General features: G+C 44.0%; 1 long non-coding RNA gene across 2 annotated transcripts in view; it reads left to right on the top strand.

Annotated features, from left to right (window-relative positions):
• The window catches only part of LOC138750373 (uncharacterized), a 32,352-nt gene that overhangs the window by 12,846 nt on the left and 6,073 nt on the right, over positions 1-13,433 (top strand). The window contains exon 2 of one of the 2 annotated variants that reach the window (XR_011349294.1): positions 2,539-2,696. This is a non-coding gene — a long non-coding RNA (uncharacterized lncRNA). Of the gene's footprint in view, positions 1-2,538; positions 2,697-9,006; positions 9,396-13,433 lie in introns of those variants that run through there. The other variant, XR_011349295.1, reaches the window with a different exon arrangement.

Genomic DNA, 13,433 nt, shown 5'->3' with positions numbered 1-13,433 from the left:
AGCCTGCCCTGAGTGACTGGCCCTCCCAGTACTGCCCCGAGAATTAATAAGGACCATGTGCCCCTTTGGTCGGCCTCTTTCGACTCCTCGTCGCTCAAAAGTAGCACCTTCCTCACTGGGTTGGGGTGAGTCTCAAGGTCAGGTAGCTGGAGCCGTGTCTGTACTGGTCAAGGGGTGGGGGATTGTAGTATAACCTTGATCCTAACTGTTGAATGTTTACGTTCATGTAATTTCCCCCAGTCTCTGTTGGTTTCTCCCTTGTTATTGGAAGTGTATATTTACCCCCTGCGTACTGTGCGTGTTGAGGTTTGTCCCGTTTCCATCCCCGAAATAAATGTGTGCTTTGTACCTTTGCTTTGGTCTGGTTCTTAACCTATGGGACTCACACGAACCTGACAACAATGGAGGTGGGAAGCAAAGTATTTTATCAATAAATAGAGAATCAAATCATGAGAAAAAAAAAGACAGATATATCCAATCAGAACATGGCAAGAAATTAATGTAGTGAAAAAAGGTAGGGATCTCAAGAAAAGTACCAGTGTGTCAAAATATGACCAAATGCAATAGAATATTAAATTTGGGTTATGACAGAGGTATAAGATATTTTGAAGATTGCTACACGGAAGAAATTCTTCAAACAATTAAACACAAATTTGGAGTGGCCAATGGGACCTTCTATTTCCTCTCGCTTAGATTGTTCTTAATAGAAAGATGGGGACCAACATTGACCCCACCTAAAATTAGTGAAATGGAACAAAGAGTCTGGATAGGGAATACACCCAAATTTATCAATGAAATGTACGATGCTCTCCTGAGAGAAAATTCAAAACCAGGATAGCAGAGTTCACAGGAAAAAGATGGGAGTCGGACTTGGATTTGACGATTTCAGAAAGAAGCTGGTCAGATTGGTGTAAGGACAGCACGACATCAATTAGAAAAGCAGGATATGGACTGGTTCAGTCTAATATTTTACACCAATTTTATCTTACCCTAGAGAAATGACCTAAATATCAGAAATGTGTTTCAGATGTGGGAAGGATGTTTTCTAGACATCAAATATAATATGAGGAAAATGATTTATATAAATTAAAACAAAGGTGGAAAGAAGATTGAAACATACAAATTCAAGAATAGGGTCAAGATTGTGTCAAGAGAGTTACAAATATGATTAATGCCAGATATAAAAATAAAAATCTCCACATCAATTCTGCTATAGTCCATATAAATTAAATGGACTTATCTCCAATTATTCCGAGAAATGTTTTCAATGTAATCAGGTGATCGGGACTTTTTTTTTCCATTCGGTTTGGACCTTTGTAAAAGTGGAAGAATTTTGGAAGGATTTCAGTAAATTATAAGGACAAATTATGAAGATTAAAATACAAAAGGACGTGAGAATATTTGTGCTTGGTCACATATATGAAGCAGATACAAAACTGAAGTTAGATAAATATCAAACAAACTTTCTGAGTCTAGCAATAGCAGCAGTGAAGAAATGTGCACTAACGTGGAGAGCAGAGAGTTTTGTAACGAGGGATGGGACATTGAAATGGAAAACGGTGTCACATTAGAAAAAAAATGACTTCTGGTTGAAGGAATCAGATCGGGAACGGTACATGGATATGGAGAATAAAACTCCATCCACATCCTCCACATCACCCACTCTTCTTAGTTCATGGTTAATAATTATTAGCTAGAAAATCAAATAACTCTGGGAATAATACCTACTGTATAGATTGAGGTGTTTTCTCTTTCTCTTTCTTTAGGGAGGAAGAGGGAGGGGGTGGGGAGAAAATAGACCAAAGGTTTTGGATCATTTTGTATTCTGTTGTTATAAGATATCCTCTTTATTGAGTTAATGCTTGTATTGATGTAAATGATAAACAAAAAAAGATTTGGGACTGAGACAGGAACCTTTTGATGGGTCACGTGGTCATGGGTGAAGGTGAGGCCATTTTGGCAAGACATCACCGAATAATTAACCAGAATAATAGGAATGGCTTTCACGGGCAGCCCAGAGTGCTATCTACTAGGTAATGTTATGGACGTCAGCAAAAAATTTAACAAATATACAATCTCATTGATAAAAATAGCATTGGCTGGAGCAAAAAAAAGTGGTGCGATCACTTGGACGTCGGACTCCCCTCGACTTATCGCAGAACGGATGGCAGAAATGGACAGCTGTAAACCCATGGAAAAAGTCACATCTAACGTAAAGAACAAATATGACACTTTTGTAAAGATCTGGCAGCCAGACCTGGACCACATTGGGGCCCAGATATAGACATAAAAAAGAAAAAGGACAATAAATGTAACTATTATATTTATTTAAGCATGGTTTCCCCAATTGGATACTATATATTTTAAAGATATATAAACTTTGATGGTGAGCGGATTCATTTGTTTGGAAGAAGGGAGGGAGGGATCTTTTGGCTTTTGTTTATTGTTTGTAAGAAAAAGTTTCATATATTATGATATTGAAACATTTAATAAGTATATTTTTGAAAATATTCATAAATAAATATGTTTGTTCCCCAGGGCTGAAGCGGCTCCTGGTGGTCAAGGAGGTCCTGCGCGCCCCATAACTGCCTGGAGATGGGGATGTACGCCCAGATGGCGTTGTCCTTGGCTGAAGGATGCAGCGTGCGGCAGCCGATGGCAGACAGAGGCATGGAGAGCATCGGCAGAGCGGCCTGGTAATCACCTGTGTTGACTACGTCATTCTCATCATTGTCAGGAGCCCTCCGTGTCGTCCACTGCCTGACCCAATCTGGCATCAGCACGTGGGGGCCCGCTGTGTGGCTGTCCTCCTTCCCCACTCATGTTCATTGTGCCGGGAGAAGTGACGTCATTGCAGATGGTGGCATCGACGTCATTACATCAGCCAGAAGTGACGTCACACCATGAGCTTGAAATGACATCGCTGTAGTTGTCGCCAAGCGTCACTGTCTGGGGCGGGGGCTGGTCCAGGTGCTCAGGGCACACACGGCAATCGTCGCTGGCGGAGCCGGATGCTGCACCTTTGTAGTCAGGGAAGGCAGAAGTTGTAGCAGGGAGGTCATAGAGGGCCGCTGAGCTGTTGGCTGGTTTTGAGAGACACCTGCCGCAGCGACATTCTCCTCCCCAGCTCGGTCTAGGGCTGCAGCTGCAGTGTGAGAAGGCCATGAGGGAGCCTGGGGGAACCTGGAATCGAATGCTTCGATGTGCAGGGCTGAGGTTTCCAGGGTTCGGACCACTTCCACTGTCTTAGTTAGGGTGTAGATATTATCTTCCAGCAGCTTCTGCTGGATGGCCCTCGAGTGTAGCCCTCAGATAAATGGGTCCCGGATCAGCCTTCCCCGGGTTCAGCCAGACACAGTCAGGCCAACTCTCGCATGTGTCCCAGGTAAGACTCAGCCATCTCCCCGGGTTGCTGGGCTTGGGAGCTGAGGAGGTATCTTGCACAGACCACATTCGTGGGGTGCTTGTACAATTTCTTGAGAGTGTCCATTGTGCTCTTGTACGTGGGGCAGCCTTTGGTGCCTGGAAGTCATGGGGACCCAGCTTTGACCGGAGTAGGTCCAGCCTCTTCCGATTTGAGTCCAGGATGCCGCCTGCGTGTGCCTCGATGATTGCCTCGACCGCGTGCTGCCAGATCTCGAAGCATGTCTGGGCTTCTGGGACGACTTCAAGGCTCCCTGCACTCAGGAGTTTTTCCATGGCAGCCATGGGAAAATTTTGTGGATTAAATTGTGGTGCGCTGTTAGCCAGAATCAGACACACACAAGACTGCACAACAAGCTTTAAATCACAAAGACTTCCACAGAGCCAGGCTGGCTGTAGCTGTAGTAACTCTGAGTGAGCTTTGGGAAGCTGGCGCAGGCTTATATCCCATAGGGTGATTGACACCCGATTGGGTGGGGCTTGATCCATTCAGGCCGACTGATTGACAGCCGGCCAGGTGTTGTCCAGTCCCCTTACAGGTACAGAAGATTCCCCCTGCAGTAGGCCGGTGGTGTACCTCCACAAATTCCCATCCAAGCAAACCTTCATCAAAATCTCCTCGTGAGGGTCACATGATGTAGTGAAGTGAGACGGACGCTGGCCCAGGGGCTCTCCAAACACATACATTTTACATCTTTTAAACACCCTCAACCCCACTTATGGTCAGACAGCTGCAGTATGGACCACAGACCAAAGTCGAAGCAACTAGATTCAGCTATTGAGCAAATTCCAACATCTGTGGAGAAAACTATTCTTGGGGCTGGCTGCCAAGAAAAAGGAGTCCAAATACTTACAAATAAAGAAGGAAAGAACTTGGATCAGCAGAATGACATAAAAAGTAAATCTGAAAGCAAACACGGTAAGGAATAGAAATGGAAACCTCCAGAATAGATCGAGGTGTCTCATGGTGATGAAAATGGCGGGGTCACTTCGAGGCCTGCTGGTGAAGTCAGTGGCCAGTCCATCTGACAGGAAAAAAACCTGCAAATTGATATTGCCTTTCTATAAGAAATCCATCTTCCCACACAGGAGCATAAGAAACTGAGGAAAGAATCGGTAGGACAGGCATCATCGTCATTCTTTCACTCCAAGGCCAGGGCGATCAATAACAACACTTTGAGAGACGATGATTGATCCACAAGGCTGAGATGTATTAGTTGATGGTCAGATTTACTCAGAATCCTGGATACTTTTAAATTTCCCTCCACCTAACAGTGATGATTCTTTATTCAGGATATTTTTCTCAGGGTATCGGGGGAACGACAAAATATACTTGGAGGGGTGACTTTAGTTTTTGCTGGATCCTGTTCTGGACAAGTCAACCTCGACAATATCCCAAATAAAAGCAGCCAAAACTACCTTGGATTTTCTGAAAGATTGAAATTTGATAGATGTGTGGAGGCCAATCCCCCCATTATTCCTCGACTCGGATTGGCCTTTCTTTGTTATCAACACAGCAAATTCGGAGAACATTCGTGCGAATACTTATCTTGAACCTTTGACCCTGTCTATCTTGATGCCAGAAAAAAAACAACTAATTCACAGAGATGGCCTTTGAACCCCACCCATCTTCAAAAACCAGATTTTGGCAAGGATATTAGTGACCAGATAAAGTTATTCTGGAAGTCAAACTGTGCCTCCTCGCCCACTAGTTTTGTATATTATGGGGACAAACAATATCACATACAAAAGGGATGAAGAAGAAATACATGTCAGAAATAGAAGAGCTGGAAACAAATTTGGAAATTGGAAAAGGTGTTCCAACAGTCTGGTTCCAAAGAATTCACATACTTAATAATGAAACAAATCAAATACAAATACATGTGGCATAGTTAAAAGAAAGAAGAAAGAAATCTCCCCATAGACCACCCCCATTGCCCCCTCCATCCCCTTGCTAAAAGGAAAAGAAGAAAAATGAGTACAAGGGACCACCAACGGGAGCATTGATTACTTTATTGTCCCTTTTCATAAACTGAGGCCTAAAGGAGAAAGGGAATATTCACACCCACCCTTTGTAAATATGGGCTCCACATTCTTCCATAATATATGGTTGTTGCCTCCCGCTAACCGGGACGCAACCCAGTACACAAGATGCCTGACGAACCCGGTGACTGCGAAGATCACGCGGGAACCAACAAACTTCATCCCAGGTGACATCCTGCACAGCGGGAAGCAATGAGCAATGGCGGGAACACCCACCAATCCTAGGCCAGTGCTGACGTCTCTTAAGTCCTGTCGTCAGCAGCGGGAGGGTATACAAGAGATTCCTGTTCAACAAACCATTCTTCGACTTTGACTTCTTGGGTGTGTATCGTTCATTCCACACTTCACGGTAACTGTGAAGACTTTCACCATTGAACACCTCAAGCCACCACATCTGGACATTAGCAAACTGGTCTCCACTCAGCCCCAACAATGCAGATATAGGTGACCAAAAGCAGCGAACAGTGCTCCAATCACTGGTTCTGGGGTGGTGGGGGATCATGTTAACTGGGATGCCACCCTGTACACAAGATGGCCGATGAATGTGGTGACCACGCAGAGTCAATGGGGACCAACAACGTTCGTCCCAGGGGCGAACCCACACAGCAGGAATCAACAAGGATGGGAACACTGACCAATTGGAGGCCGACACGGATGTGACAACACTCTAGTTGACAGTAGCGGGGAGAGAATAGAAGTAGAGCTGCCAGTGTAATAAAGGAGTCTTTGACTTTGATTTCTTGAGTGTGTGTCCTTCTTTCCACCCTTCACAGTAGCGCGCATGCTCCAATTAAACATCAAATGGTCTTCCTCATTTACATCGGGAGTCACATGTATGGTTTCCTTACCTAAAGCGTGAGAAGTGCAGCAAAGATCGTCAGACTTGTTTCTGGTTTGTTTTAAGCGGGTGATAGGAGGAAAGTTTGAATATGGATCTCTTTGTCGTTGGGAACGAGGGAGATGACCTGACAACATTATGAGAGGACACGGTAGCTTGGATCGAGAGAGGATAATGCAAAGAAGCCGAACACCAAGTGTCACAATTTCCCAATAACCGATCGGCTGCTTGGACTTGAAGAAATGTCTTCAATGAAAATGTAATATCATTGGAATTCTCTTCCCTGTTGAAGGTTCATTTGAAATTGGGATCCATGGACTTGTGATGAGTTTATTGCCATATCCATTCGTAGCGGGATAATATGCATCAAACTTAGATGCAGATACTTTGAAAAAAGTAACAGGCATTAAATTGTAAGTGGTAATAAATATGAAGGAAAAGATTGATAATAAATAGTCTCCCTTGCAGTTGGGGTACAATGTATTCCTTGAGATCAGAGGAATCTTGGAGCCAGGACAAAGTGATCCCGTGTTTCCCAAGGATTTGATTGAGTTGTTGGGGTAGTTGTAAGTTGATGGGCCAAATGGTTTGCTGCTCCTTCCTCTGGCTCTGCTTTCTGTCTTGCGATGCTGATTGGGTGCGTCTGTGTGTTCGCTCGCTCGCTGATTGGTTGCATCAATTGTGCGAGCCAATGGGTTGATTCGGTGAGGCTGCTATTGGATTGGACGCTGAGTCAGGTTGGATTGATGGGCGGGTTCGCGGGTTGATTGGCTCTTGTTGTGAGGAGGCGGGACGTTGGCGGCAGCATCGCCTGATCGGAGTCTGTCGCGTCGCCGCGAGCGCAAAATGGAAGAAGTTAGTGGCGGCGTCGGGACCTTCCTCAGCCACACGGTCCTGCAGCCCGCCAGGCTCCAGAGCCGAGGCGTCGGTGCAGGGCCTGATGGTGCCGACAGGGCGAGGCTGGGAGCTGCCCAGAGGGAGGGGGTGGGCAAGGGGGTAAGAAGGAGATTGGCGCATGCGTGGTGGGTTCGCGACTTGGTGTTCGGTTCGACCATGTGCGGCTGATACGCATGTGCCAACGGACGGCCAATGAGTGAACCTTTTGCGCAAGGACCAACCGAGGACTCGCGCATGTGCACTGAAATTAAGATGGCTGCCCCCAGCCCATGGACCCCCAGACACTGAGTCACAAAGTCAATCCACACATTTTGGGTTTGACGTGTCCTGTGTCTCTGTTCTCATTTGTCAAATCATTTGATTTTAAAAATAGGCTCTAAGACTTCAGATCTCCTCGCACGCGGTCAAAACCTTGACTTGCGACCATCGTGGACCCACCCTCCCCCGACGTGGTACTACGGTCGCAGGTCGGGGAGGACCTGTCGGGGTCATTGAGTCGCTTAGGAAGGGATGGAAAACCAATCCAATGTTCTTTGCTTCCCAATGCTCATAGAATGTGTCTGATTCCATTCCTTTTTCCTGTTGTAGCATCACATTCTTCATAAAGTTAGATGTTATTTTTTAAAGTTGTGTCACCTGAACAATAATGCTCCAACCCTTCTGATCCTGACGTACCATGTGTCTAAAATGTCATGTTTCTCAGTTACGTCCGAATGCCTTGAAAAATATAGGGACTTTGGTGTTAACAATACAGAGTAAGAGAGAGCGCTGCTCAGGGAGCTGAAGAAGGAATTCGTCCATCGTTATTGAATGAAGATCTACCAGGACCAATGCCTGAAGAGGGTGCACAAAATCAGTGAACAAGTGCGGACTCGAAAGGCCAACATGGCCTGTTTCCGCTCTGTAAATAGTTATATGGTTATATTTCACCAATCCTTTTGAATTTATGATCTCTTGAATTTCTGGTCATGTTTTCTATTTAGGTTGGTGTATCTTGCAGACCTGTTTGGTTGCAGCAAGTAAGAAGTTATCACCTTGTAGCATCCGCTGTGGAAGTGCTACCACATACTGTTTTAAACTCCCCATGTGTGCTCGCTGGCCCACCCACTTCTGGTGACGTACTTCCCGACTTCCAGCTTTATGTCATTGTGTCGTGTTGTCACTCTCCAGCTGGCTGCCGCTACGTGGAAGTGTAGGGCTCCTCAGCCCATACATGGTGCTAGGAGTGGGCTCCTTCTCATCAGTGAAGGGGAGTCCGTGCCATCTTGGACTATCCGAGTGTGGCAGTGATTTGACCTCTTTTTGCTCACCTGGTCTCTTGGCGCACCATAATCTCAGCGTTTATAAGGGGGAAATTCTTTCAATGTTTCATTCAACTTTATTACAGAATTCTTCCTAGATTATCTGTGTAACATTGAATGTTATGGGTTTTCATGAACAGGGATCATGATTTTACTCATAATTTGGTGAGCCAATGGATGGGACATTTTTTACTAATGCCCCATGGGAATCCAAATAAAAATGAAGTGACAAAATTAGGAAGGTTTGTTGACCCTTGTTTTTAAGCAGGACGTCAGGATGATTTTCATCTTGCTTGCTGAATTAAAATGTGATTTGTCAGTTCTTAATGGCAGCTGCCATATTGGCATTGCAAGGAGAGATGGGAAATGGATCAGGTCCTTGGTGGTCCCAGTAATGCAACGTAGAAAGATGTCATGGGGCTGAATGTGGTTTAGGGAGGGAGAGGGTATTAATTTTTGGGAAACGTATGTGACCAGCCACCTATCAATATTTCCCTCAAATAGAAACTCCTGCTGGTAGAAGCCATTTCCTATTTTAAACAGGCCCAATGTCATTACCCAAGCAGATATTGTTTCGAGCCCAAAGGATCCCAAAACCAGTAGCAATAGACATTCACCCAGACAAGTGGTTTTTAAAACAAGTTATTTTTAATCAAATTTAAACATGAAAATAGAATGAAATTTTAATTTAACTCTATACTTAACTAACCCAAATTAACCCCCTTCTAATTCTTAGTGCACATGTTTGTAATGTGTATAAATTTAAGAAAAGTTCTTTGGTTCACATTTCAATCTCACTTCTCCTTCTTCCAAGTTCTCTGGATGCATGGAAATCTTCTGCTGTGCACAGAATTGAACATGTACAAACTTCACCAGGTTTTGGTGCTTGAAAGGTAAATGTTTACCAATCAGGACGGTTCTTGTAGGGTTTTTAGAGAGAGATTTGTTGTTCCAGGATTTCCACATCTGAGGTACCACCATTATTCACCTCAATGTCTCGCTGATGAAACTTGCCCCGTCAGGGTTTTCCAGATGGTAACTTCTTTCTTCTCGCTACCACAGAGTTCATTGCTCACAACAGAACTAATTTCTTCTGCTCAAGCTGCTATATAAACAAAACCCAGGAGTGATTTTCCTCAAAGCACCCCGCAGAAAGGTACTTTAAGTCATCCGGCTCCATTTCCAAACAATGGTCATTCATTTTATGACATCAGTTCGATAAACACCTACTTGTGAATGTGAATAACATTCTCCAGAGATCTTCAATATTTCTTCAGTCTTTCAAATAAGATCTGTTTTAAAATGTGTGTGTGTATTTATGTAACCTACACTCAATCTTACCAAAATCCCAAATATTACCAACTTCTCCAAATATATTTATCCATTACAATAACATAAAGAGCATTTAAGAGACTCTTCGACAGGCATACATGGGTGAAAGAAAAACAGGGTTGAAGCGGGCGCACAGTACGGTATTACGAACTGCCACCGTCAGTGCACAGACTTATCTCACACATCGTGGGCTAACAGTGCTGGGAGGCAAAGTACAGTGAGTGGATCAGATGAAGGCCCCTGCCTAAAGGCGTGGGGCACTCATGGCTCGTAGCCTTAACCTGCTGATCCTGTGGACCGGAAGGTATTCACTAACGAGCTAATTTACAGGCAGGGAACAAAAGGTCTGTGTATGTCTGCAATAAAGCAGTATTGAGTTGACTACCTTTGTATGTGTTTGCCTTTATTTAGTAGCATCTACTTTCTTGGGACCTTCCCAAGATCGTGTTATATGGCGAGCTCTCCACTGGCCACCGTGACAGAGGAGCACCAAAGAAAAGGTACAAGGACTGCCTAAAGAAATCTCTTGGTGCCTGCCACATTGACCACCGCCAGTGGGCTGATATCGCCTCAAACCGTGCATCTTGGCGCCTCACAGTTTGACGGGCAGCAACCTCCTTTGAAGAAGACCGCAGAGCCCATCTCACTGACAAAAGGCAAAGGAGGAAAAACCTAACACCCAACCCCAACCAACCAATTTTCCCCTGCAGCCGCTGCAACCGTGTCTGCCTGTCCCGCATCGGACTTGTCAGCCACAAACGAGCCTGCAGCTGACGTGGACTTTTTACCCCCTCCATAAATCTTCGTCCGCAAAGCCAAGCAAAAGAAAAGAAGTAGCATCTACCATAGTAGCTGCTACAGTGTATTATTCTTTTGTTAGGAATATCTAGATCAACACAACATCGTGGGCCAAAGGGCTTGTACCGTGCTGTAATATTCTGTTATTTCTGTTATTGCTTCACTTTGAATATCTGTTGTAAGCTGTGTGAGACTTCAATAATGTAGCAAATGTGCACCTCAACATTGCGGTCAGGAGTTTGTATCTCCTGGTTGACTTGAGCTTTTCTCATTTTTACTCAATGCTTTATAGTTGTGGTCAGTAAGAAAAGAAATATTGTGCATGTTGAGTATGTCATTATGATTGAAAGTAACACTGGAAAAGAGTCAGTAACACCAAGGTAAATAGCACCCTGTAGTGGCTGGTGCAGTTTCCTGATGGGCAGAAGTTATCTCTCAGTGGCTACAGTGATGTGAAAATGTGGGTAAATTATTTTGCATATGATTTATACATGGAAAAATTAGTTGTTGTTTGTTCCAGTTTCAGGTAGGTGTGGTCGCAAAGTGGGTAAGGATAGAAAATATTGGGGATCAACAACTGGGGTTGCATTTGATGGCGTGGAAGTCGATATGGATGCTCAGAATAAGGCTAATCTGATTAGGCAAGCCACTGGCTCTTATACTTCCACCAGTGAATTGAGAATTGAATTTTGAGTCATTTACGGTGGGTAACTTCAAAGTCTGTTGATTGTAAGACTAAATTAAGAGCCCTTTTGCCCCTGGCTGTGCTGAAGATTGTTTTGTTTATAACTAATTCTTTCTGAGAGGGAGAATAGACTGAAGCTACTTTCCTACTCATTGTTGATATATTTTGCAGTAATATCTTTCAAATAATTACGGATTCCTAATTACCACATGCAATCCCCAGTCACTTTATCATTTCTGCCACCTACGACACGCTGGAGTCACATCTTCCCCTCCCCCTTTCTGCTTTTACCAGGGACTGCTTTCATCCTGTCATTCTGGTTTGCTAATCTCTCTCCACACATTCCTCCCTGTCCTAGGTCACCACCCTTCCCACCACCCCTGCCCACCACCCTTCCCCTCCCCAGGTTTCACTCTCACTCCTGTTGATTCACCCAGTTCCCCTTGTATTCTCTCTTCCAAACCAGATGACTTATAAATGTGGGCAGAGAAATGGCAGATGGAGTTTAATCTGGACAAGTGTCTTGCACTTTGAGAGAACTTGTCATACTGTTGCAAAGAGGGATCTTGGGGTCCAAGCGCGAGCTCCTTGAAAGAGGCAACACAAGTGGAGGGTGTTAAAGAAAGTATTCTTCATTGAGCAGGGCATGAAGTATAAATGTGGTTAGGCCACATTTCGAGTGTTTTCTGCATTTCTAGTTGCTGCATGACAAAAGGAGTTTATCAGGGGGTTGCTTGGTTTAGAGCATTGGGTCTAAGGAGAGGTTGGACAAATTTGGAGTATTTGAGGCTGAGAGATGACCTGGTTGAAATTTATCCAATTATTTTAGTCCTGGAGAAGGTAGATTTCTTCTTCCCCCACCCCTGTGGGAGATGTAAAAATACTACAATACCTATATTGAACATGAGAGAGGAAAGTGAGACAGGGTTTTGCACAGTGCATTGGGGGTTTGGCATACGCTGCCAAGATAATGGTGAAATCACCACGATTTAAGAGGCATTTGGTTGGGCACATGAACAAGAGGGAATGGGTGATGTGTTTGGACCATGTGCTGACAGATGGGATTAATTTAAATGAGCATCATGGTCACCACAGATATTGTTCACCAAATGGCCTATTCCTGGGCTGCTCTGTTGGGTGATGATTCATCTCTTTTCAAGGATAGTTGCCGATGGGCAGTAAACTTGTCACAGAAGCCTAACTCCAATGAATGTATTTAGAACATTTCCATGAGTTAATTCCCAGTAGAAACACCATTTTATCATTCAAGATGTGTAGCCACAGCAATAATGCAAAGTTTGAAGGCCATCATCACTGAATCCATTTTAATCAGCCTTCACCTTGTACAATGTTCAGTTGAGACAAGAAAATCAAAATGGAACTTTTAACCTCTAGGAAAGATGAGTAATCCTCTGTACCACAGAATTATTGCTGAAAAAATATTTGGAAAATTTTGTGAATTCAGCTTCCAAAGAGGGGATGAAGAGGAACCACAACAAGATTTTAAAAGATTAAACCCAGAACATTTATTAGAAGATGTTCATCACAATAAACATGTTCAGGTTCAGTAATGATCGATTCTGGAATGGCATGTGGCCGTAATAAAAGGAATGCAGGATAGATATATTCCAAGGAAAAAGAAATTAATGATTTAGATTGTGGTTTAAATGGTTTTGTGGCCAAATTTGCGGAGGTCACCAAGATAGGGGACAGAGTGGGAAGTGTAGAAACCGTAAAGATGCAGAAGGGTATAAACAGATTAGGAAACTGGGCAAAATGATGGCAGATGAGATTTAACACCGAGAAATGTACAGTTGTACATTTTGGCAGTGGAAATAAACAGGAAGCATACTATTTGGATGGGATGAAAATTCAGATCTTGGATGTGCAAAGGGACCTGGGTGTCCTTGTGCAAGGAAGCCTAAAAGTTAATAACCAGGTGAAATTGGTCATGAAGAAAGCGAATGCTATGTTGGCATTCATTTCAAGAGGAATGGTGTACAAGAGTAAAGAGGTGTTGATGAGGCTCTATGGGGCACTGGTGAGACCTCATTTTGAGTACCATGTGCAGTTTTGGGCCCCCTATCTGAGAAAGGATGTGATGTTGTTGGAGAGG

This window comes from Narcine bancroftii, unplaced genomic scaffold (genome assembly GCF_036971445.1).
Source record: "Narcine bancroftii isolate sNarBan1 unplaced genomic scaffold, sNarBan1.hap1 Scaffold_125, whole genome shotgun sequence".
In the NCBI taxonomy this organism is placed as follows: Eukaryota; Metazoa; Chordata; class Chondrichthyes; order Torpediniformes; family Narcinidae; genus Narcine; species Narcine bancroftii.
This window is presented reverse-complemented; position numbering and strand designations above follow the sequence as displayed.